The sequence below is a fragment of the Acyrthosiphon pisum genome, chromosome A3 (assembly GCF_005508785.2).
Source record: "Acyrthosiphon pisum isolate AL4f chromosome A3, pea_aphid_22Mar2018_4r6ur, whole genome shotgun sequence".
NCBI classification, from domain to species: Eukaryota; Metazoa; Arthropoda; class Insecta; order Hemiptera; family Aphididae; genus Acyrthosiphon; species Acyrthosiphon pisum.
Genome location: NC_042496.1, coordinates 23,240,887 through 23,253,281, shown reverse-complemented (window position 1 = coordinate 23,253,281; position 12,395 = coordinate 23,240,887). Strand labels below are relative to the sequence as shown.

The 12,395-nt window shown below is 28.7% G+C and overlaps 1 non-coding gene and 1 pseudogene across 1 annotated transcript; one reads left to right on the top strand and one right to left on the bottom strand.

Moving 5' to 3' along the window:
- The first annotated feature begins 923 nt into the window (after positions 1 to 923).
- LOC107882984 lies at positions 924 to 1,618 on the top strand (annotated as a pseudogene).
- Positions 1,619 to 3,305: 1,687 nt separating this feature from the next.
- TRNAS-CGA lies at positions 3,306 to 3,387 on the bottom strand. The gene has a single exon. It is a non-coding gene; the product is annotated as a tRNA-Ser (tRNA).
- Positions 3,388 to 12,395: the final 9,008 nt, after the last annotated feature.

The window sequence follows — 12,395 nt, the reverse complement described above, 5'->3', positions numbered from 1 at the left end:
ACATCAAATTTTAGTAGTTTGTTTTTCATGATTAAAATACAATTTAATTATCCAGAGTGAAATGTATAATTTATTTTTGTAATATTAATATAATTATACTTATTATATATTTTTTGTAGGTATCGTGTGTGTGTTTATTAACACAAATTACAATGATGAATTTCATGATTAATATATGAATATAATTATGTATCGCAATATCGCATCCAATTTGAAAGGTATTTTTTTACGATTTTAATCATGACATAAAATCAGACATAAATAATAAATTCTGCACCTGAAGCTCAATTTATTTCTAATTTTTCCTATATTATAGGTTCAATTTTCTTTTTAACATATTATTGCTTAAATTTGGCTGATCACAGGTCTCTATACCTTCCGTCGTCTCAAGAAATTCTCCTGGATAGGTACTTATTTGATTTTCCAAAACTATTAAAAATAATAATTAAACACAAGAAAATCGCTTAAGGTATACACTAACCACGTTATGTTATAGTCCTCGTATTTTTGTCTAAATCATCTAATTAATAACTATAATACTATTATTTAAATAATATATAGTGTTGATATTATATAGTAAATTCAGTTATTTCAGATTAATGATTGTTGCATATTACATGTAAAACGTACATACCAAATTAATAAGCAAACCACAAGCTTGCTTAAAAAAATAATGGAGACCACCGACCAACTCATAAAGTAATAAATCATGCTATTATATTATTATGTAGAATTATACGCAGTAATTTCTTTTAAGTTGAACCAAAATTATTATATTATACTATATAATAATAATATGATTGACTTGGTATTTCCAATACCTACATGCATATCAATCGTTCCGCATATTTTTGTCGAAATGCACCATCTCGATTTATATCCGGTTCCCTTGCTAGCAGAGCTTGCGCTAGTGGGTAGTTCTAACCAATATGGTTAGTTCTAAATTAAAATGAGCAATTCTAAAAACAAATTTGGTCAGTACCAAAAATCGTGAATTTTCTGTATTATTGTTTAATTTAATTATGTATTTAATTTAATATTTGTTGTACTATCTTCTGTAGCATGCATCAGAGATACCTATTCATAATTTAATTGGTGCAGACGTACCTACATTTAAAAGAGTTGTCATTGGAGTACGATGAATTGATATCAATGGAAAATATATCTAAATTACGAAAAATGAACCTTATTAAACTAGTAAAAACATTATGTGGCTTAAAACATTTTCAAAATGTTTGTACAATGTTGGCGAGAGTGGCAGCTGCTAAACATCATAGTACTGATGTTGAACGTTTGATAAGTGCCAGCAATTTATTAAAATCACCATTACACTCAACTATGAATATTGAGACAGAAAATTTGAGCTTATATATATAAATTATAATATGACACCTTTATACGGTTGGGATGCTAGGGACACAGTTTACCATTGGATGTCTAAAAAGAAACATCGAGTCCTTAAATGAAGAAAAGGAAAGGAACAATGTTATTTTGGTGGAGTTTTCTTTGAAGTATCTGGTAAAAACAAAATTATCGATAGTGACGATAGTAACGAAGACACTGAAGATAAAAAAAAAATTTTAATCTGTTGTTATTATTAATAAATTGTAATAAATAAAGTAATGTATAAAGTGTTTTCTTGTGTAGGTAGTCAATAATATATAGTTTGGTAAACAGTGGCTGTTAAACGAATTTAGCGAGCGACAAATTTATGTAATCTACATGTACAAAAATATTAAAATGTTGGGCAGTTCTAAAATTTTCTTAGCGCAAGCTCTGCTTGCTAGCACAACATCGACATAATTTTTTCCACTTTTTGAATTCAAAACCTGAAAATATGTGTTGATGATATCGAAACCGATCTTCCTCGGTCGTGATCATGAAAACGAAAAAATAACCATAATAATCAGAATCAAAATTATCAAACAGCTAGCATTAAAAATCTTTATTACACAAATGGCCTCGAAATAAAGAAAAAGTTCGTTTGGTGACAGAATAAGTAATCATCTCTATACGTGATGAAAACCACGAAATATATTTTTATAAAACCACAATAACAACAACAACAGTACCATCGTAAAATCATTAAAATATTTGGTTTGCTGAAAATATTTTGTTTTATCCAGTATAGGTCGACTGAATCATGTAATCGTGCACTCTATAATTGTCAGTAAAAATCACCTGTATGTAATGAATAGATTACCTGTTTTATTTTTTAAGCTATTTCATTATTATTTTCCTAAGTTTTAGATTCTGAGAGACTATACATGTCTAAGATTCAAGGTACTGCATTACCACCGCTTTTGATTTATTGATCTCGTGTATACAATAATTGAATTATTAAATAGAAGAGTTATAATTTTAGACTTAATATTCTTATTTTAGAAGTGTTTGCTAAGAGCAGATGTTTAAAATTTGTATTCGTCCATCAGATTTCCTCCAATATTGAATAAATAATTTTTATACAGCATACAGTTTGCAGTTTTCAATATTTTGAATGTTTGATGCGGTGGTAGGAGGAAACGTATTCCTATGTATACTTCAAATACATTTTAAGAAGTGGAAATTAGGGATTTAATTTTTGCTACGGAAAATACAATTAAGTATAATATTATACAATAACTGTGTCGAATAATAACCGTGTTTTTTTAATGAATTATGAGTTCATCAACGACAAATAAGTGAGGAATCGACACCCCTAAACCTTTCTCCTCGCCGATTGTATGTGTCCCACTAAGATTTATCAATTTCAAATTATGGGGTAATGTAAATTCCATTTATTTACCACTTCATAAATTAGTAAATGTTCATCGGACATCGTGTGTACACATAGTTTAATAAATTAATAAATCTTTCAATCCGTTTATTTAATATGTATATTATGGATTTTTTTAACGGATAATTTGTTTTTTTTTTTAATGAACTTTATAGTATTTTAATCGTTTAAATATGTACGCACACGCGATTTTCTGCATAATATATAAGAGTAAATAACTCATATTTAAACCATTAATAATATCCTATACTTGCTATGATGTATAATGACGTATATTATATTATAATAAATATGATAATAATATACTCAATATGAGGTATTGAATGAAGAATAAAGCAAATAAAGACTTATGCAAATTAGCTTAATATATTTTATTAAGCAGATGCATTTCATGACGGAGCAAATACACGGCGGGAGTGTGGAACATTCTGTGTATGTATTAAATTAATAATAATAATAATAATAATAATAATAAATAATCATACGTAAAACTATCGAAACGAAAAAAAAAAATGCAAAAATGCAAACTCGCTGCGGACAGGATTCGAACCTGTGCGGGCAGAGCCCATTAGATTTCGAGTCTAACTCCTTAACCACTCGGACACCGCAGCTATATCTGAATGCATTCAATAACTGTTGCTCTTGAATGAAACTACATTACCATGTATAATCCGTTCAAAATTGAAAATTATAATAGTGTACAATATTTTGAATTTTATAGTTTCATCATTCATTATAATTTATAAATATATTCTATAATCAATGGTTTTTATACACTGAAAAATTATGTATTAAAATGAAAAAAATTATATAAGTACTTCACAATATAATATAATACTATTATAATAGAATAATTATAATATTATGATGAATTAAAAATATAAAATTTAAGACAGAATTATATATTTGTTGACAAAATTATACCAATATAATGACAAATGACGATTCATATTTATGATAACCCACTTAAAAATATATATATAGGTTCTTGGGCTTAAGTCTAAAAAGGCTATAGAGGATATTTTCACACAGATTAATAAAAAAAATATACCTAACTATGAAGGCAAGCCCGGGATTAAGGGGGGGGGGGGGTTCAGAGGGGGCCATGGACCCCGGGCTTCAATAGTTCGAATTTATAAAGGGGCCTCAGAATTGTCCATTACTTTTTTCGTTATAGGCTATAACACTGCATAAATCACCTTAAAAAATCGATGATTATTTAGCGAAGAAAAAGGCTTAGGTATACATTATAATTTATAAATAAAACGATACATTATTTATTGCCAAGTACCTAATATCTATATATATTTATTATAACAGGTACCCAATATTAAATAATGAATCAATATACATTATAAGCATAATGTACATAGTAAACTATTATTTTTTTTTTTCGTACAGGGGCCTCTTTTGAAACTTTGACCCCTGGGCCTCAAAATGTCTTAATCCGAGCTTGTAAGAGGGATACGGTTTCCTCAACAATTTGGACAATTTCGGCCTAGTTGTGCCTGTATGATTGTAAGGTATACTTATAAAATATAAGGTATTAACCTATCTACACTTAATCTTACTTGAACTTTTAGTTACTTGGTAACTTGCCGCAGGTTGCAGCATTTAAATAATTCCGACGGATCACAGGAAATCGAATATCGATGGAAGATACGTTATGATACATAGTGTAAAGTATAATTGTTAGTATAAAACGTACCTACTTACTTTTTGATATATTATTTCAATTGTTAACATTTGTCATATTTATGTGTACTTACTTTTCATTGTTATATGCTCTTAAAAAATATTTACATACTATTCAACTCTATAAAATGTACATAATATAGAAGCATACCTATAGTAGGTATCTATAACTACACAATGAAATAATGTTGGAACTTAGCAATAATAGGTACCTCCATACCTTAAAAGTGGTGCATACACAGATGGGTTAGGACTTAGGGATCTGACGCGTGGATTTCATTTGGGAAAACAATCAGCGTAGGTACTCATCATTACCAGGTAAAATATATTATTCAATTATTATTTATACCATGCGTCCAAGCAAATCAATCAAACTCTTTGACCTTTGTTTGCTTTAAAGCATTATTTTAATTTATTATAAATTAAAAACACACACTACATTAAAAACTGTTATAGTTAGGTTAGGTTAGGTTAAATAGAAGCATAGAAATTGTATAGATTGGCTAAATGCTATCGTGCTAAATTAATCGTATAATGTATTATGTTATTATTTTATTGTTGTATGCATCTTCTAAGAAGAATTTATTCTTCTATACAATAATAATTCTTATGATATTACAATTTTCGATGAGACAGAGTCAGGGCTCAACTGACTCACCCCGTGCACATGGTTATGCTATACACGCGTATTGTACATTTTTTTTATTATCTTAACGACTTCCACGTGCCATACAATTCATTGTTATCTTAACGACTTTCACGTGTCGATAGTAGATACCGTCTTGAATACTGTAATATAGAGTACATTATTATTTTCTTATTTTGGTTTTATGACTTGTCATTTTTTAAATTTGTTTTCGCGAACTTTACGTTACACAAACGCACAACCAGCCATTCAATTTTAAAGTATCCATTTATTTTATGATATTGTCCAATCTTTTATGGTGGTTTAATATGGATTTGAGTGAAGTACTGCAAAAATTAACGATACAATTGTTTAATCGCTTATTGATAAAAAAAGTTATGATTAAAACAAAGTTTTCTGAGGCGAAACGAATAACCACGATTAGATCAAGTAAAAAAATGAAAACACTATGTCGTTTCGCTGTAGGTATATACTATTTAGTAGGTTTTGAATGTTGGTACCTCGCCATAGAGACAGACCACTTTAGAAGATATATTATGGCAGTGATGTATTTACGGGGGGTTTTGGGGGATGGTCGATGGACACTATTTTGCATCTCAAGGATATGTGTGTTCAAATGAGTATTTATATAGAAATGTTCTATATAAGGTAGGTACTAGGGCAGTTGGCGTACCTACAACTGTTTAAGGGGACTCTACACCCTACACACCCATTGTGTATGTAATAAAACACTTTTACGCTCTATACGAGTACAGATTCCTTTGTATCAATCGTAGAAACAGAATATTTACAGATTTAAATTTAAACGCCGAGGAGGTAACTTCAATAATTGCAATAATAATTGTTTGAATGCCACTTGTATTTGAAATAGGAATTTTTTTTAACAAATTTTTAATCTTATTTAGGTAACATACTAACGTGCATGTCATAACATAGCATATGTAGGTATCGTAGGTATATGTTACATATTATTATAATAGCACAATTATGGTAACGTATTTTATATTGATGACACAAAACAATTATTATAATTTAAGGTAAATAGTGATGAGGGGAGCTAAGCCTCCCCCTTGAATTGTTGACCCCTTAATAAATTAATATTCCCCCCCCCCCTCAAAGAAAAAAACAAAAACCTAAATACACCACTGTAATTATGGGTGTATAAAATATTAAAATTTGAATCCGATGATAAAATATGAAGTACATACGAAAGACGAGTCTGAACGGAAATAGTGTGTAGGTACTGCGTACCTAGTCTAGTGACGGATCAAGTGAGAAGATCTGGTAGTGGTCATACATTTGAATGCATGTTAAAGGTCAAACATATATTTATCTTGTACATTTTTAAATATGATACCCATAATCATAACTCATAAGTATATATAAGTATCAAATTCATCACCTGCGCTTTTTGTTAAATTATAAATTATAATTTTTTAAATAAACAAAAAACAAAAATTAATGAATAAAAGTATCACCATATAATTTTAAATTTCTCTTATTTTTCGTATAATATTGGTATTTGATTTATTTATATTTCCAGAATCCATTTAAAAATATTATGATAGAAACAAGTTGTGATTACTTATTTATTATAACTTGTTCCAATCACGCATACTCGCCCTATCACTATAGACTATAGATGATATTCTATCGTCATTTAATGTATCATCGTTATCAACTAGAAAATGCATAAACATAGATTTTTATTATTTCAATTCTAATTTACATTCCGAGTGGAGCGATGAGTGTTTATTTATTTTTTGTGTCAGTAAAAATGCTTTGATTTTCGAACTCTGCATCTTTTCTGGTAGGTAAGTGAATCTATAATTGGTATACTTTGGGAGAGTCAAAAGTAAAAATTCCCAGTAATTTTCAAAATGGTCTGGAAAAATAATAAACAAAACGGGAAAATACTTAATTAAATAATAATTTAATAAAAGGTTTTTCATCAGTTGTTATAAGTGTAATTTTAAACAAAAAGTTGAGTGTAAATCATTCGTAATAATTATTTATGAACGCCTGAAATTAGAATTTTAACGAAATTCCCCCAATCGCGAAAATGTGCAAATTGTTTTTCAGTTAGAAAATGTATTTGACCTATATATCATTGAATTCAAATGTAAAACATAATGAAATACTCAACTGTAATTATGATCTACTCAACACTAACATAACCTTTTTTTAAAATTTATTTAATTACCTTTAAATCTGGAATTATCTATATGTTTATGGTGTAAACTCTAATGGGGAGGAGGACACTTTGCGCCTCGCCCCCTTGTACCATGGATCGTGACTGGGTGTGTTAACCTGTATATTAATTATCTCAAACGCCATTTTATAGTTTTTATAATATTATCTACTATAAAGTAATTAATACAATACCCCATCGGCCATCAGTCATTAATAGTATCTATATAATATCTTTATTATACATTATACATAAATTGAAGATTCTATCCAACACCAACCCTTGTATACATCGTCGCGCCACATCTTTCAACCATCGTTTTAATTCTAAAACCTCATCGTATATAATATCGTCCCATCTTGATAGGGTTATCTATATCTATTAAGTATAAACCTAGTTAATACATTATAATTAATATATGTATATTTTATATGATATGACATTTTATCGTCTCGAGGGGACATGGGGTTCCGGACCGATGGCCGTACATAAATAATATTTTACGCAGAGTCAAACCACTACCAGTTTTCTGCACAAAGAACCTGGCGAGACACAAATAATGTATTACATAATATGCAATATACTATACACCTCGATTTCCATATACAAAGTGATCGTGTATAAACGGGTGTCGGATTTCTGTACAATTTTTTTCCATCATTATTATTATCATCGCAGCCGGTCTCTAATGAATACTTATCACATCAGTCTGACTACGTGAGACTAAGGGAGACAGATTGGAAAGAGCAGGTTCGTGGCTGACGAAACGTTCAAGCGACAGTGCAGTGCAGACGACATCGACTTTCAGCAGCGAATAATACAGGTACAACAGCTATATATATATATATATATGACCAGGCGCACTTACATGCAAGAGGCATATGACATAGGTAATTATTATTTATTAATAATTATATTGTTATTGATAGACTTTATATTGTGCGTAATATACTATAATATCATAAATACGAAATTTAACGGGGTTTTTTTTTCATTTGAGAAATGAACAAAACTCACATATTGTGTGAAATTTCCCCACTTAGTCACTTCCCATGTTGTTCGATCATCACCAAACCTTTGCCAGTATTTTTCAAATAACTATTGGATGGATGAAGGCATAAAGCTCATAGCGATACGGAGAAAATAACTATAAAAGAACTAACACTGATTAAAACAATTAAATCCTCATTTAATTTTTTATACAGAACCGTTATTTATTGACACAATTTTATAAGTAGTTTTTTTTTTATTTATTAATTATTTGTAGTATAAATGCATTTTGATTCTAAGAACTAACTTGGAAATTATTTTCAAATGATTGCAAAGGTTTAATAATTATTGGATAACATGGAAGGAGTGGAGGCTGCCTGAATTTTGTCCTCCGAACTAAGAAATATTTTTAAAGGTAAAATAAAAAATTTCAAAATAATTGTGATGATGGCAGCATATAGGCCCATTTTGAAAACTACTAAAAACCTTCGTTAGAAAACTGGACATTGGACCATCTGACTATATAATGGTTGTAGTACTTAAATCTTTCACTGTCCATCGTATATTCAGTGTCAATGTGGGGAGGTGATGGAAGTCCTGACTCCTGGCTGAAATGTAAAAAGAAAATTCCCATATATCCTAATTTTCTCCTATGTTCTATCCTATACTGGAATTGTTCTGATGGTGGAAAAAAAATGGTAAGTACTTATACGATACAGTTGCCCGTTTCCGTACCCGTAATAAATACGTGCATAATATATTGTTTCGGGATTAAAAAACTATAACAAGTCACATATAGTATGGAACGAAGTTGACTCTTGCGATACGCACAAATACAATATTTTTTACATACAATATATTATACTACATGGATATCAAACAGAAAGAAGACGATAAACCACAGTCGGTCCTATGTGAGCTTACTCTATAACAAGCCACCACGTTCAACGACCTTTTCCTTTGATCTCCTATATCGAGATAAAATACGCACTTCTATCCAATAATCTCCGCTTATCATTTCTCTCAATACATAATACATACTCATCACGTCGAGTACTTCAAAAGTAATACATTTTATATGGATTGTTAACATTTCAGTTTTTTCTTTCATATGATAAATATGATATATATGGTATATAATATTATATACCTGTACGCCATGAGAACGGATTACATATATTATATGCGTCGTATATTTGTATACGCATAAATATGCGTATTTCGAAATTGATATTTTGCGCTACAGTTGTTCGCTAATGTATAAGTGGATTTTAAACCGTATAAAATATAATATAACTTCAAACACAATACTTTTAATTGAAAATAAAATTTATAGGCTATTTAAAGAATATTATGTTCGATGCACAACAAATAAAAAGGTATTCCCTCTCATTCTACTCACAGTTGCAGGATCACCAGACAAACATATGGGTATTAATTATAAAATAAAAATAAATATACATTTGAACGCTCACAAAATCATGGCATTATTGATAACAAATTGTAATTTTGATTATTTAAAATTTGTATTTTATTTTGAACATTATCTGAAAACTGGATATCGACAGTTGTCTGCGGACTGCGAGCATACTATGGTCATAAAAAAATTCATTTTATTTTTATGCATATATTATATTATTTTATACCAACTTCGTGGTTTGAATTTATATATACCTCGACCAAACGTAAACATGTAAATTGTGACAATAAATGAGAAATCATTAATATATAAGAGACAATTTATGACAAATTTCAAAATTGTCAAATATACATATTTTTTTTCTTTCTAGACATTTAAATACAAAATTTTAAAATTTAAATACTTTGGTATATTAACTGTTAACGTGCTGTGGCAAATATAATATTATAATACTTATACTTATCAATACAATTTTGAAAAAATGTTAATGTCATTTCACAAATGTTTTAAAAGCTTTTTAGTTTGTGGCGTGAATCAAAATTTGTTTATATTACCTATATAATTTATCGGTTCATTGAACTAAATAATTGGTAAATTCATATTTGATGCGATTTTTTATATTTCCTACTTGGTTTTATGTTTCATAATTTTATTCTCACAATAAACCTACTGCAAACGAATAATTTTTGAAAATATTTAATATATATTTACCTCATAATATTAAGAATAAAATTGGTACCTTTATTACAATTTACAAAATGTTATATTTGAATACCTATATTAAATAAGAAATATAATATATATTTCATACAAAGAGATCTATAATTAATGCTACATTTTTCTTGTGAAAATTTAGATTTCGGAAAACATGTGTTTTCAATTTTTGATAGTTTCTTTATCTGATGACTTGATTTATACACCCCATAAAGTCGATCATCGAGTCGAAATATGAAATATGATACCACGCATAACGATAAATTAAAATTGTATAATCAATAGTAACATATTATAATATCTTATGATACATAAAAAACATTAAGCTCTCATATTAAATATTCAATATCAAATCTATATAATAAAAAATAATGCTGTAGTTTCTGGAAATACGTTTCCGCTGCCGGTTATAAAATAATATAAAATATGATACAATTATTGAATTATATATTAAAATTGTTTCGCAGACCACAGTCCGCAACTTTCCAATATCGGGAATCCCGACGACGGCGAGTCGCGTTCCTGACCCGTGAGTTCAACGACTTCGTTTCCAGCGTGGACTGACGATAATATTTCATTAAATCGTTTTGTGTTTTATTTTCCAACCATTCTAAACCATCGAATGAAATTAATTTGCCCTCAACGCCCCGAGTTTATCAATACCGTCGAAACCGTAAAATACTAAAATAATATAATAGTGAACAGACGGCTCAGTGGGAGGGCGGAAGGTCATGGGTCGCTGTTAGTCGTTAGTCGTCGTAATTAGCTTTTATAATAACATATAATTCTATTATCGTATCACCGCACTGTGGAAATTAGCTAAGTCTGTGAGTGTTTTGGTGTATGCCTACATCTTACGCTCACAAAACTGAGTATATTTTATATACTATTCATTTTATTAGTAGTTAATTTCATTGTATTTAAATAGTTGTTTGATTAAGCGCTGCAAGCAACATGTTGTGTTATAGACGAATCATTATGAAAAATAATAATTAACTATTAAAATTAGATTTGAAAAAAATTCTTTAAGCTGAGCAGTATACACAGATTACAAAGCTACATATTATTCTCATTCTTCTCGATGATTTACATTTTGGGAAATCGGCGATATTAATCAGAGAATAAAAATATTGCCTGTTCGAAATGCCAACTATAGACTATAGGTATTATAATTACAATAACGTTATAAACATGAAAATCATGTAAATGCGATAGTTCTCGTTACCTGCTTTTTACAGAACCTAAAATAGTAGAAAACGAAAGAATAGTAGGTACAACATAATCAGGGCCGGATCTAGGGGGGGGGAGTCGGGGATTTATCCCCGGGCGTATAATTTTCGTGGGCGTATTTTTAAGGTTTTAAATTTGTAAATTGAAAATTGAAAATAGACTTAAAAACAAAAGTCAAAACTAGGTACAAAATAATATTTTACAGGAAATGTGTAATATTGAGTATGCAAATAAAATAAAATAATTTTATTTTTAATCGAGATAAGTAATAACTAATAAGTAATAACATTGATTTAAAAATTAAAAAGGACAAAATATGAAATAGGTACGTAGTGCCGTGGAAATATAATTTGTTATTTGTATTTAAAAAGCAAATACAAATAAACAACTATTCATTTTCTTGATAAACTTGATAATATGAAAGTACAACATAATTAAATAATTAAAACAAAAATACTATCCTATTGATATGTAGCCCAAGTCAGATTTAAAATTATGTTTTACATATTATATTAAAATAATCTAAGAGGAAATTTATATTCTATTTGGTTAGTTTTTTTTTATAAACTGTTTTTTTATCTAATTTATTTTTATAGTGCAAGATATCATATAAACAAACGGGTTCTTATTATTTTGGAAATTTATAAAATTTAGAATGTAGAATGTAGATTTTTTAGTACATACATTTAATCCATAAGTTATAATCCATGATAAAGTAAATTCTTTATCATGT